The sequence below is a fragment of the Ranitomeya variabilis genome, chromosome 3, assembly GCF_051348905.1.
Source record: "Ranitomeya variabilis isolate aRanVar5 chromosome 3, aRanVar5.hap1, whole genome shotgun sequence".
Lineage (NCBI taxonomy): Eukaryota > Metazoa > Chordata > Amphibia > Anura > Dendrobatidae > Ranitomeya > Ranitomeya variabilis.
This window is the reverse complement of record NC_135234.1, coordinates 172725995-172740504: the sequence shown is the minus strand read 5'-3', so window position 1 is coordinate 172740504 and position 14510 is coordinate 172725995. Positions and strand designations below refer to the sequence as shown.

General features: G+C 41.6%; 1 protein-coding gene across 2 annotated transcripts in view; it reads right to left on the bottom strand.

Moving 5' to 3' along the window:
* Positions 1 to 14510, bottom strand: part of CD53 (CD53 molecule) — a 58964-nt gene that overhangs the window by 29511 nt on the left and 14943 nt on the right. The window lies entirely within an intron of this gene.

The following is a 14510-nucleotide window of genomic DNA, read 5'->3' as shown; positions in this document are numbered from 1 at the left end:
GCCAATCGCCAGCAGAGCAGGGGAGAATGATGAGAGCCGTGTTCACCACCCGACGCCAGGGAACAGCGCTTACTGTAAAGCTTCTTCCCCAGCGCCGATGCGTGTCACATGGATGACATCCATGTGTGTTATGTGTATGCACGTGTGCTGGATGTTTTGTGGCCCGTGCTGACATTAAAAACTGGACATGTCAGCGTGTTTTGCCCATGGACACACGGTCCGTGGAAACACACTAACATGTGCACAGACTCATTCACTTGAATAGGCAAATAGCGCTCCGTTCCTCTCTCCGCATGGCTGCCCAATGGTATAAAATTCTGTGACACACCCATGGTGTCAATGTGATCACTGCACCCCTAGATAAATTCATTGAGAGGTGTAATTCATAAAATTGGGTCACTTATGGGGGGTTCTGCTGTTTTGACCTCATGGGCTCTCCCAGTGGGTTATGGCACCTGCAAACCATAACAGTAAAATCTGTCACTCCTTCCCTTCTGAGCTCTGCCATGTGCCCAAACAGTAGTTTACCCCCACATATGGAGTATCAGCATGCTCAGGACAAATTGCACAATACCTCTTGGGGTCCAATTTCTTCTGTTACCCTTGGGAAAATAGAAAAATTGGAGTGAAAAGATCATTTTTCTGGAAAAAATATGATTTTACGGCTCTACATTATAAACTTTTGTGAAGCCATTGGGGGTTCAAAGTGCTCACCACACATCTACATAAGTTCCTTGGAGGTCTAGTTTTCAAAATAGTGTCATTTGTGGGGGGTTTCTACTATTAAGGTACATCAGGGGCTCTCCAAATGCAACATTGCGTCCGATCTCAATTCCAGCCAATTTGCATTGAAAAGTCAAATGGCGCTCCTTCCCTTCTGAGCTCTGCCATGCACCAAAACAGTGGTTTACCCCAACATCTGGGGTATCAGCGCACTCAGGACAAATTGGACAATAACTTTTGGGGTCCTGTTTCCCTTAGGAAAATTATATTGGGGTGAAAAGGTAATTTTTGTGGAAAAAATTAGATTTTTTAATTTTACAGCTCTACATTATAAACTTCTGTGAAGCCCTTGGGGGTTCAACGTTCTCATCACACATCTAGATAAGTTTCATTGGGGTCTAGTTTCAAAAATGGTGTCACTTAAGGGGATTTTTCACTGTTTAGGCACATCATGGGCTCTCCAAACACGACATGGTGTCCGATGTCAATTCCAGCCAATTTTGCGTTGAAAAAGTCAAACGGCGCTCTTTCCTTTCCGAGCTCTGTCATGCGCCCAAACAGTGGTTTCCCCCCACATATGGGGTATTAGTGTACTCAGGACAAATTGCACCATAACTTTTGGGATCCAATTTCTCCTGTTACCCTTGGGAAAATAAAAAAATAAAAAAATTTGGATCTCAAGTAATTTTTTTGTGAAAAAAAGTTGAATGTTCAGATTTTTTTAAACATTCCAAAAATTCCTGTGAAGCACCAGAACTTCTTGAATGTGGTTTTGCGCACGTTGAGGGGTGCAGTTTTTAGAATGGTGTCACTTTTGGGTATTTTCTATCATATAGACCCCTCAAAGTGACTTCAAATGTGATGTGGTCCCTAAAAAAAATGGTGTTGTAAAAATTAGAAATCGCTATTCAACTTTTAACCCTTATAACTGGCTTGGTCATTAACATGCAAACCACCCTTGAGGGTAAAGGGGTTATTAAACTAAAAAAAATGCTTGGAAAAAAAGATGGTTAAATGAAAACCCCTCAAAACCAAATCCTAAACCACATAAAAACCCTTTCACACTATGTGCCAACACTGTCGAATTTTCCCATGCTAAACTTGATGGTTTTCTGCCGCTGGTCGTTTTCCTGAAGTAACTTTGGCTATGACCTTGTCATCATTCTTGTGGCCGCCGGTGTCACTTACTCTACACTGAAAAATAGAAAGCGGGTGGCTTCAAAGCAGTAGCTGCCCAATGAATGATCATGTCACTTCATTTACCAATTCAAGGTTTCGGAACTCTAAAGTGGCTAAAAGACGTGGCATCAGATGAAACATGGGTACAGCAAAGTCCTTTTGACATTGCTGTGCATAATGTTCAGTGTTTGGGGTGCTTTTACTGCAATTTTTCTGGCGGATTCTGGGCAGAATCCGCTTGAAAAAGACGTGGCGTGCACGTACTCTCAGAATTGAAAACTTTATTAAAAAACATGGATTCTAACACGGTTTTCTCTTGAAAACCTAGTTATGTTTTTCTGCCTTAAAAAAATTCCATGTGAATATACCCCTAGGGTAGGTGTGCAATTATGCCAACAGATTTAACTACAATTCTGTGGAGGGTCCACAGCAATATCCACAAATAACATGCACATTCTGTTGCAGATTTCACCACACTCCAATAAAATCTGGTAACTTTTGTAGTGAAAATACGCAACATAAATTGATATGCTGTGGATTTAAGGTCAGTTTCTGTTCTGAAAGATTCTGGAGCATGTGGAATAGATTTGGTCTAGTCTCCTCCTCCGAGCTCGTACTGTAAATGTGATTATTTTTTATATTCGCAAATCCTTCCAGAAAATCTTCATTACTTGTACATTTACAACTAAACAGGCTCTACTTTTGGATCAGTAAGAAAAATGGTGCAAGCTGGTTACCTACAGCCTCAAGCAAAATTGAATTGTATTTCATCATCCCTATTCCCTACCCATTTTTTTATAATCTCTTTCTTGTTTGCTCTAAGCATAGTACAATGAATCCTATGCAATATTGTTGCCTCCTCGTCTTCGAAGTTATACTGTGTCGGGGTGTTTTCTACCTATTTTTTTTTTAAACTTTTAACAAAAATGTTAAATTAAGAACTGATATTTAAACACACCCAAAACCTCGAGTGCTAAAAATATTTATATTGTAACAGGAAACACACGGTTTAATTGCTGCTTTTATCTTTTCTGATATTGTCGTCTCACTGTTGGTAACAATCTACAAGCAGAAGTTATAGGGTTGGCATTAAAAGTCATAGTGGAGTACTTTTATCTATTCGTGACAGGTAATTTTACTTGCCACAGATTTGTTGCAAAAATTTCTGCAATTGTTTGGGGAGCAAGGTCAGTAGGTCATTAAGGTGGTCCTGTCCATCATCCTCCTCCATATGAAAAACATTTGCATCTTTGAATATAAAGCCCCTTTTGTACAAAGCCTTGTGTCTTCATTATTTTAGCATTGAAGGGTTTTTCTCATGAACAAAGTACATGTTAACCAATAGATCTTGGAATAATAATAAGTTCCACAATTGGATGTTAAATTTTTTTCCTGTGTTGATAATCTTATAAATGTGCCTCTGCTGTGTACTGTGTAATGGCTGTGTCTGACCATGCAGGAACATTTTCTGATCACAACCACAGCTCCCTGCTCATTTTCATGCAATATTATAAAACATTACTGTCGGCAATGAGGGAGCCTGTCTAGATTTCATGTTCTTTGCACTTTCGCAGGCTGAGGCAGATGACAGGTTTACTTTAAGGCCGGGGTCACACATGCGTGTTTTACGGACGTAAGAGCGCAGAAACTACGTCCGTAAAACTCGCATTAAATACGGCACAATTATTCTCAATGGGGCTGCTCCTATCAGCCGTATATTACGGTTCAGTATTATACGGCTTTCTACGGCCGTACAAAATCGCAGCATGCTGCGTTTGTCAGCGTATTGCGCAAAAAAATCACCAATGAAAGTCTATGGGGGCGAGAAAAATACGGATTCCACAAGGACCAGCAGTGTGACTTGCGAGAAATACGCAGCGGTGTTAGTGAAAAGTCGGTAATTCAATTGCCGGCTTTTCATTTCTCCTGCACAAACCCGACAGGATATGAGACATGGTTTTCATACAGTAAACCATCTCATATCCCCTTTTTTTTTGCATATTCCACACTACTAATGTTAGTAGTGTGTATGTGCAAAATTTCAGCGCTGTAGCTGCTAAAATAAAGGGTTAAATGGCGGAAAAAATTGGCGTGGGCTCCCGCGCAATTTTCTCCGCCAGAATGGTAAAGCAGTGACTGAGGGCAGATATTAATAGCCAGGAGAGGGTCCATGGTTATTGGCCCCCCCGTGGCTAAAAGCATCTGCCCCCAGCCACCCCAGAAAAGGCACATCTGGAAGATGCGCCTATTCTGGCACTTGGCCACTCTCTTCCCACTCCCTGTAGCGGTGGGATATGGGGTAATGAAGGGTTAATGCCACCTTGCTATTGTAAGGTGACATTAAGACTAACAACCCAGACACCTTAAAATGGATCACCAGAGAGCACCAAGACAGGAGAGTGTATAAAAATTTTTGATACTTTATTTAATTTATATCAGAATAACTCAGTACATATTAAAAATCAGTAAAAAAATTGGAGAATATATATATAAAAAAATTAATTTCCTTTTTATATATAAAACACAGGACGAGAGGATAGTTACATATCGCATATAATATGCCAGCCACAATTACATAAGGGATCCCTAGACCTCAAGATTTATATATGAGACACTCCAATGACCAAAAGTGCAAGCGTGATAAAAACTAAAAATAACAACAAACACAATGAAAATTGATGATAAGAAATCCTATGTTATGCCCCAATATTTCAGCAATATAGCGCTCAAAGTGCAAATGTGCAATAGATTTTATGTGCAAAATAACCTACAAAAGTGCAAAGTGCTACGGCAATAGCCGATTTCAATATCACACACAGTGCAAAACAAGTTTTTTATATAAAGAGAGGATTTATCAGAGGATTTACCTATGAGTGGCTGTGTCCTGTGTATGCGTACCCCTGCGTGGGTATTATTGAAATCGGCTATTGCCGTAGCACTTTGCACTTTTGTTAAATAGGGGCAGAGGTGGGCATTACATTAGTGTGTTTGTTATGCGTTTATTACCCACCTAAGTTGCCGAAATACCTTTGCAAAGTCTCCGTTTTCGCCTGTCAATCAGGCTGGTCTGGTCAAAAGGGCGTCTTGTCTTCCCCCAGATTTTGCGTAGTTTTCCGTTGGTGGCGTAGTGGTGTGCGCATGCCCAAGGTCCCGAATCCTCTGCCAGGGGATTTAAAAAAGCGCGCTGTTCGTGATTTCATTGGTGATCGGTGGGCGCGGCCATCTTCCTTTGGCCGCGCGTGCGCAGAAGCGGCGCTCTGCTGGCCGCGGCTTCAGGAAAATGGCTGCGGGATGCCGCGCGTGCGCAGATGGATATCGCGGCGGCCATTTTCCTGAAGCCGCGGCCAGCAGAGCGCCGCTTCTGCGCACGCGCGGCCAAAGGAAGATGGCCGCGCCCACCGATCACCTATGAAATAACGAACAGCGCTCTCTTTTAAATCCCCTGGCAGAGGATTCGGGACCTTGGGCATGCGCACACCACTACGCCACCAACGGAAAACTACGCAAAATCTGGGGGAAGACAACGCCCTTTTGACCAGACCAGCCTGATTGACAGGCGAAAACGGAGACTTTGCAAAGGTATTTCGGCAACTTAGGTGGGTAATAAACGCATAACAAACACACTAATGTAACGCCCACCTCTGCCCCTATTTAACGCTATTTTTATCCCATCTTCCAAAAACGTGGTGACAGGTTCCCTTTAACCCCCGATGACCAGAAAGGAAAAAAGGTCTTGAACTGAGGCAAACCAGATCTGCCACAAATCCAAAATTGGATCGTGACACGTGGCAATAGTTTTGGGGTTGATGTCAGCTGTTTTATGTCCGCTGACATGAAGCCCAGGGGTTAGTAATGGAGACCATCAGACGCACCTATAACTAACCCCGTAGTCAAAAGTAACAAAGACACACAGAGAGAAAAGTGCTTTAATTGAAAAAATCGCTCCCCAACAATTCCCCTCAGTTCAGTGGGGCAGTGCCACTGTGAACTGAGATAACGTTAATGTGATCACCTCCGTTTACAGCAGCCGAGTCTCGTGGAGCGCAGCGCTGTGAATGCTGACATCTGTAAAGTTACCGCAGTTCATCGGCTATGAACTGCGATAACCTTACTGACATCAGTGCTCATCGCAGCAGTCAACTTCACACGCTACTGTCTGTGTGTTCTGGACTCCATGCTGAGTGGTCACATTACTGATGTGACCACTGAGCACTGCATCTAGATGCAGAAGAGTTGGAAATCGGTGTGGGACCTAATCATTATGGATGAACAGTGGACAGGTGAGGATTACTTTGATTTTTTAGTTTTAGTTTTATCTTAATAAATGCGTAAAAGAGGGGAGTGTTTTGTTCAATTAGAGGACTTTTCTGTGTGTGTGTGTGTGTGTGTGTGTGTGTGTGTGTGTGTCTTTCTTACTTTTTACTACTGTGTTAGTAATGGGGGTTTCTGACAGACACTTCTCTATTGCTAATCCCTGGGCTTGATGTCAGCTGACATTACAAAGCTGACAACAACCTACAAATATTACCACACTTGCCAATGCACCATGGCAAGTGTGAAGAGCAGAGGTTAAAGGGAATCTGTTTTGCTCTCCAACCCAACAACATTCAGTTATTTATAAATAAATTACCTGCCTAACAATCCCTGTTTAAAATTTTCAGTGAAAATTAGGTTTTAAAAAAGCATTTATATTGTACCCGTTTCCTATGCTAATTAGGGCATTGGGCTTTGACTAGTCAATGGGGCTTTAGTTGCCCCAGACTAATCAGTCCTCATTCCATGTTATCTCGCCCCTGTGACATTACCAATGGAAATAGGGACAATATTAATACTTTTTATAAGCCTCATTTTAAAAAAAGAACATTATACAGGGATGGTTAAACAGGGAATTTACTTATAAATAAGTGAATGCTACTAGATTGGAGGGCATGAGGATGTGACAGCTTTCTTTTAAACACCAGAACTGGTGCATCTAATGGATGCCTCATATCTGTTGTGGATGAGGGCTAGTGTTATGAGTTGGGAGGGGGCCAATTTCCATGTCCCTTTCCCAGACTATAAGATCAGCCCGCAGCTGTCTGTTTAGCCTTTGCTGGTTATCAAAATTAGGGAGGACCCCACATCATTTTTTTTAATCCCCCCTTTTTAATAGCCAGTAAAGACTAAACAGACATCTGTGAGCTGGTATTAATAGGCTTGAAACCTTTATGGATATTGGCCACTTGCCAGAATAATAACACCATCTGACAGCTGTCTGCTTTCCCTCAGCTTGTTATAAAAAATAGGGGGGACCCCGCATTGTTTTTTTATTTATTTATTAACAAGTACAGTAAAATACACACCCAAGGTAACCTTAGTTCACAGCCTACATGTGTTCCATCAGCTGGAAACTCCAGTAACCTTAATGTCTCTCCTAAGGTTTCTAGGCCTTATAGCTGCTGGGACACCCAGTGGCCGTGAAATCTTGACTGGTGCTATACAGTGTGAAAACCAGCTTCTATGATCTCAGGTGATCTTACAGTAAGGGCACCACAGGTCATAGGCTAGCTCACACAGAGGTTACCATGAGAGCCGCTGCCTGATTTGCCTCCGTTAATCGGATCATCCTCGGCCAGTCAAGTCTATTGGTTTGTAAAAAATATCGGGATGCACTTGGAAAAAAACATCTGAGTGCGGTCCGATTTTCAAGGACAGAGTAAATAGAGAAGATGGAGAAACTTCATCTGAGAAAATCGAATCACAATTTGAGAAAACTCTGATCAAAGTTTTATCAGAGTGTGAATAGCATAATCAGACCGATTTTTTCAAATGAGAGAAAAACGGTCATGTGGCCTTAGCCAAGTTATCATCTTTTTATAATTTACAGTGAATGCAGCTGATGTCTACATATTAGAATTATGGACTGTTAATATGTATCACTTATCATAATGATTTATTATGACTTTCCAAAGTGTCCATAATAAATATTGTCAGTCGATTTTTTGATAAACTGTCAAGAAAAAATAAAAACTCAAGTTGGTAATCCTGATCATAACCATCATCAAGCCTTACACTGGTGAAATGGCTTTGGGCTCCTACTTGTGGAGGACAATGCCCGGCCTCATGTGGCCAGAGTGTGTTGGCAGTTACTGGATTGTGAAGCCATTGATTGTAATACTTGTCCCTCACGTTTCTGACCTAAACCCAATTGAGGACTTCTAAGATTTTTTCTCAGTGTATCTGATGACAAAAAGTAGCACCACAGCCTGTATAGGGGCTCAAAAGTAGCACCAAAGCCTGTATAGGGGCTCACTGACTCCCTTACCCAGGTCTGGGAGAACAACTTCCAGGACATCATCAGGAGTTATAGGCCATAGAAACTTCTAGGTCATAATATGCTTTGACGTGGCAAATTGGATCCGCCAGTGACTTCAGTTTTTTGCTTTATTGTTTGTGGTGGTTTGGATTCAATTGGTTGATGACTTTGGTTTCCACTAACCGTTGATACTTAATTTTGTACTAAGTAAAATGTTCAATATGAATCTTTTATGCAATGTGATCCGATGTCTGATGTGTTTCTGTCATTTTTGAGTAGCGTTTGCAGAATTCACTTCCTTTGTCAGACATTGCAAACTATTCTACATTCCAAATATAAAAATATATATAATACATGTGAATTACAAAATTACGAAATGTAATATTCTAAATTTGTTGCCTACAAAAATTTCCATTCATGACAGATAATCTTTGAAGTCACATTTAGCATTCTCTTTGATTTGCATGAAAGAATCCACTGATCTTTTTCATATTATTAAAATGTGGGTTTGTGAGGTTTTTTTTACTTTGAATTATGATAAAGAAAGTTGGAAAATATCCGGAAAAGTCTGCCTTAATAGAAACAAGAATTAGAGTATGAATTCTTAAGTTTTCTGTGGACGATTGTCACAGATCATTCCTGAAAATTGGAGTATTATACAGGAATAGATATTTACAACAAATTAATAGGAGAGCTGTTTATATGATACAGTGGGTACCCCTTTAAATTTTTCACTCTTTGTTTCATTGCAGCCATTTGGTAAATTCAAAAAAGTTCAGTCTTTTCTCATTAATGTACACTCTGCACCCCATCTTGACCGAAAAAAACAGAAATGTAGTAATTTTTGCAAATTTATTAAAAAAGAAAAGATTAAATATCACATGGTCATAAGTATTCAGACCCTTTGCTCAGTATTGAGTAGAAGCACCTTTTTGAGCTAGTACAGCCATGAGTCTTCTTGCGAATCATGCAACAAGTTTTTCACACCTGGATTTGGGGATCCTCTGCCATTCTTCCTTGCAGATCCTCTCCAGTTCCATCAGGTTGAATGGTGAACGTTGGTGGACAGCCATTTTCAGGTCTCTCCAGAGATGCTCAATTGGGTTTAGGTCAGGGCTCTGGCTGGATCAGTCAAGAATGGTCACAGAGTTGTTCTGAAGCCACTCCTTTGCTATTTTAGCTGTGTGCTTAAGGTCATTGTCTTGTTGGAAGGTGAACCTTTGGCCAAGTCTGAGGTCCAGAGCAGTCTGGAAGAGGTTTTCATCCAGGATATCTCTGTACTTGGCCGCATTCATGTTTCCTTCAATAGCAACCAGTAATCCTGTCCCTGCAGCTGAAAAACACCCTCATAGCATGATGCTGCCACCACCATGTTTCACTGTTGGGATTGTATTGGGCAGGTGATGAGCAGTGCCTGGTTTTCTCCATACATACCGCTTAGAATTATCACCAAAAAGGTCTATCTTTGTCTCATCATACCAGAGAATCTTATTTTCCATAGTCTGGGTGTCCTTCATGTGTTTTTTTAGCAAACACTATGCAGGCTTTCGTATGTCCTGCCCCGAGGAGAGGCTTCCATTGGGCCACTCTGCCATAAAGGCCCAACTGGTGGAGAGCTGCAGTGATAGTTGCATTTGTGGAACTTTCTCCCATCCCTTCTTTACCTCTCTCACCAAGGTTCTTCTCCCACGATTGCTCAGTTTGGCTGGACGGCCAGGTTTAGGAAGACTTCTGGTGGTCCCAAACTTCTTCCATTTAAGGATTATGGAGGCCACTGTGCTCTTAGGAACCTTCAGTACTGTGAAAATTCTTTTGTAACCTTGGCCAGATCTGTGCCTTGCCACAATTCTGTCTCTGAGTTCCTTGGCCAGTTCCTTTGACCTCATGATTCTCATTTGGTCTGACATGCACTGTGAGCTGTGAAGTCTTATGTAGACAGGTGTGTGTCTTTCCAAATCAAGTCCTATCAATTTAATAAACACAGCTAGACTCCAATGAAGGCATAGAACCATCTCAAGGAGGATCACAAGGAAATGGACAGCATGTAACTTAAATATGAGTGTGTGAGCAAAGGGTCTGAATACTTATGACCATGTGATATTTCAGTTTTTCTTTTTTATAAAATATAAATAAATATAAAATTTGTACATTTGTTTTTTTTAGTCAAGATAGGGTGCAGAACGTACATTAATGAGAAAAAAAAAGAACTTTTTTGAATTTACCAAATGGCTGCAATGAAACAAAGAGTGAAAAATTTAAAGGGGTCTGAATGCTTTCCGTACCCACTCTATATTCTGTTGGTACTGGAGCGCCCCCACGTGAAGGGCAATGGGACACTCGGTACCGGGTCTATCTCTCTCGGTTCTGGGGATGTCACGGTGGCCCGACCCGGTCCATGGCCCTTCTGAGGGGCGTCCAATTAAAGGATTAAGTTAGTTAGTTGTACGGTGTTCGTGACGCCACCTGTGGTATTGGGTCAGGGTGATGCTGCTTAGGGGTCCGCTGGGGTGATGTTATGGCAGCCAGATGGTATACCTTCCCACAGGTGAAGTGTATCCCCAGGGCTTCCCAGAGGTGTAGATGGTGATGGTGCAGGGCACGGTAAATAACGAGGACACAAGGTTGCAGTCTCTTTACCTTGTACTGAAGACTTCAGCGTCCACAGTCCAGAGCACAGATCACAGGGCTGGCTGAGACCGGCCGGTCCGAAGGCACATCCAGAGTTCCCTTGTGCAGGTGGAAATCAGTAGCCTTCCTACTAGCGCCTGTGTGTTGTAGTACCTCCCTGCTGAGCACCACGGGATAGTCCTCACAACTTTCATCGATGTTTCTGATGTTCTCTCTCTCTCTGTCCCCCAGATGATATGGATAGGACAACCCGTATGACGGAGTAGGCCTGGAGCTTATTTATAGGGACCCTAGAGACGACCCTCTCCCACAATTTGCCTCCGTGTCTTCATAGGTATTAAGGTCGGGCAGCCAACTTGGAATTGACTGTCCTGCCAGTCTCTGAAGTAACGCGTAGAGCCTATTACTCCCTCGGTGTCCGGCCACCGGCCACGCGCCTCAGAAGGAGGCTGCCGATCTTGGGGCAGAACTCCTCCTTGTATTATCTCCTTGTGCTGTGACTTCGTTTCTCACTCTCCACAATACAATTCTCTTCGTGTCCTTTCTTAGGATGCTGCCGCAATGGGTGCAGGTGCAGCTCTGTGACTTTCTATCTAGTGCTTGGCCTCTGTCAGGATCCCACCCCTGACAGGGACCCTCTGTCTGCAGCTCAGATGTTTCACCTTCTCCTCTCTGGGTCAAACCCAGGTAGCTTCTCCCTCACTTCCTATCCAACCCACCAGTTTTACCCGTGTGTGAGGAGTGGCCTAGTAGATAGTACCTTTGCTCCAACTGGTGGACTGGAGTGTGAAGTGTAGTGTGTGACTGTGATACCTGGCAAGGTGAACTCCTTTAGTACCATCAGACGTAATATCACTCCCCCTGGCGGAAGAGCGACATTACTGCAACGACCAGGACTCTGGGGCGCTGCAGTACCCCTCCGATATATATCATGTCCTCTAATGCAGAGTATAAAGAACAATACCATGTACTGCAGTAACTATCAGTCTCATGCTGGCTGGGGATTACATAACCATGCCAAACAAAAATGTAAATAAATCACTATGATAAACAATTCTGCTATGTCCATACACAGCTAAAATAATATATTTATGCAATGCTGATCAATGCTAATATTAATACCCCGTAGAGTGCTGAAATTATACCAACATAAGTGACCAACTAGTATCTTAAAAAAAATAAATCTAATAGCAGTATTATCCAATTGTACAGTATTATACAATTTCTAAATAAAATTACTAGACAATTAGTGGCAAGTTATGAGGTGATCTCAGTCCTTTCTGTTGGCTAGTATTTGTAAATATAAGTAATTTGCTATGTCTTATTCATTAAAATTTTCAGCCATCATCGAAATATTAACACTTTTTTTTAATTATGTACAGCCCGGTGACTTGGAGATCAATGACCATTGCTGGGCAGCATAAAGTGTACAGTGCTTGCAAGCCCTTTTCCATTGAGCTTGTAAGCACTGCTTTAAAGTTGATGGGATCCTTGGAGTGCGCAATGACTTAATCCCGGCCAGCTGTAGCACATGGCATGGCTTACATACTGGACATCAGCAGGTGATCTGTTCCCTAAGCAATAAATTGTAAACAAAATATGCATGTTGATATCTAAAGAACTGCTACAATTTTAAATAAGCAGTAAATTGCAAAAGTGATAGTTTTTGTAAACAAAATTCAACAATATTCATCTTTGAAGATGAGAAAAAAACTTTACATTTAATTATCTTTGATGTGCCCTATGTGACCATAAGACCAGAAGACCAGTAATAGTGGCAGTACCTACATTTATAGGTGGCAACTACATATTGATAACATGTACCCTCTTTATATTTCCTAAGAAGATCTCTTCATTTTATCCCCTTAGTGACCGAGCCGATTTGGACCTTAATGACCAAGCCAAATTTTACAATTCTGACCACTGTCACTTTATGAGGTTATAGCTCTGGAACTCTCCAACGTATTGCACTGATTCTGAGATTGTTGTTTTGTGACATATTGTACTTCATGTTAGTGATAACATTTTTTCAATATGATTTGCGTTTATTTATGAAAAAAATGGCAAAAATATTGAAAATTTTTTAATTTTTGTGCCGTTAAATCAGAGAGTCATGTAACATGAAACAGATAAAAATTAACATTTCCCACATGTCAACTTTACAACAGCACAATTTTGGAAACATAATTTTTTTTTGCTAGGACGTTATAAGGGTTGAAAGTTGACTAGCAATTTCTCATTTTTACAACAAAATTTACAAAACCATTTTTTTAATGGTCACCTCACATTTGAAGTGAATTTGGGGGGTCAATAGTACAGAAAATAACCAAAAGTGACACCATTCTAAAAACTGCACCCCTCAAGGTGCTCAAAACCACATTCAAGAAGTTTATTAACCCTTCAGGTGCTTTACGAGAACTAAAGCAATGTGGCGGGAAAAAAATGAACATTTTACTTTTTTCCCCAAAACTTTACTTTAGATCCAAACTTTTTTATTTTCACAAGGGTATCGGGAAAAAATGGACCACAAAATTTGTTGTGCAATTTCTCCTGAGTACGCGGATACACCGTATGTGGGGAAAGCCACTGTTTGTGCATGGCAGGGCTCAGAAGGGAGGGAGGACCGTTTGACTTTTTGAATGCAAAATTGGCTTGAATCGATGTTGGGTGCCATGTCACACTTGGAGACTCCCTGATGTACTTAAACAGTGGAAGCCACCCAATTCTAACTCCAACCCTAACAAAGTCCCAACCCTAACCCCAACACACCCGTAACCTTAATCCAACCCTATCCATAATCCTAACCCTAACCACAACCATAACCCTAACCCCAACAACACAACCCTAACCCCAACCCCAACCCTAACCCTATCCTCAACTCTAACCCTAGCCCCAACTCTAACCCTAGCCCCAACTCTAACCCTAGCCCAATCCTAACCCTAGCTTTAACCTCAACTTTAACCCTAGCCCCAACCCTAAACTAACTGCAAAGAATGGAAAAAATAATTTTTTTTTATTTTATTATTTTTTCATAACTATGGGGATGATAAAAAGGGGCTTGATTTACTATTTTTTTTATTTTGATCACTGTGATATGGTCCATTACAGTGATCAAAATTAACCAATAGGAAAAATCTTCTATTGTTGCCGGGTACTAGGCCGGCTGAACTCGGTGGGCACACTGCGTATGCGCCTACCGGGGGGCTCGGGGGACCCCATTTTTCTCTCCTCTGGTATGCTAGATCATATCAGAGGAGAGAGAAATTAATGGGAAATCTGACTTTTTTTTTGCAATCACCATTATTCAGTGAATAACAGCGATCACAAGACTAGGGATGGTAAAAATCGACCTGAATCATGTTCTCCACGGTCTCTGCTACCCCCGGTAGCCGAGACCCCAGAGATTTTCCAACGTTGAGGGGTGCTATACCCTTATTTCCACCGCCATTAAAAGGTGGTGCTGAGGAATAAGGGCCTTTAACTGCTGCCGATAAAAGGCGTCTCGGCGGTCGTTAAGGGGTTAAGAATGGGCTACACTGATGGCATAGAACTGATGGTACTCATCCCACAAAAAACAAGCTCTTTTATGGTTATATTAACAGGAAAAGAAAGTTATGGCTCTTGGAAGAGTGTGGGTGAAAATCCTTTTGGCAATATTTGTTTCCAAATATCTATTGTAGCAATT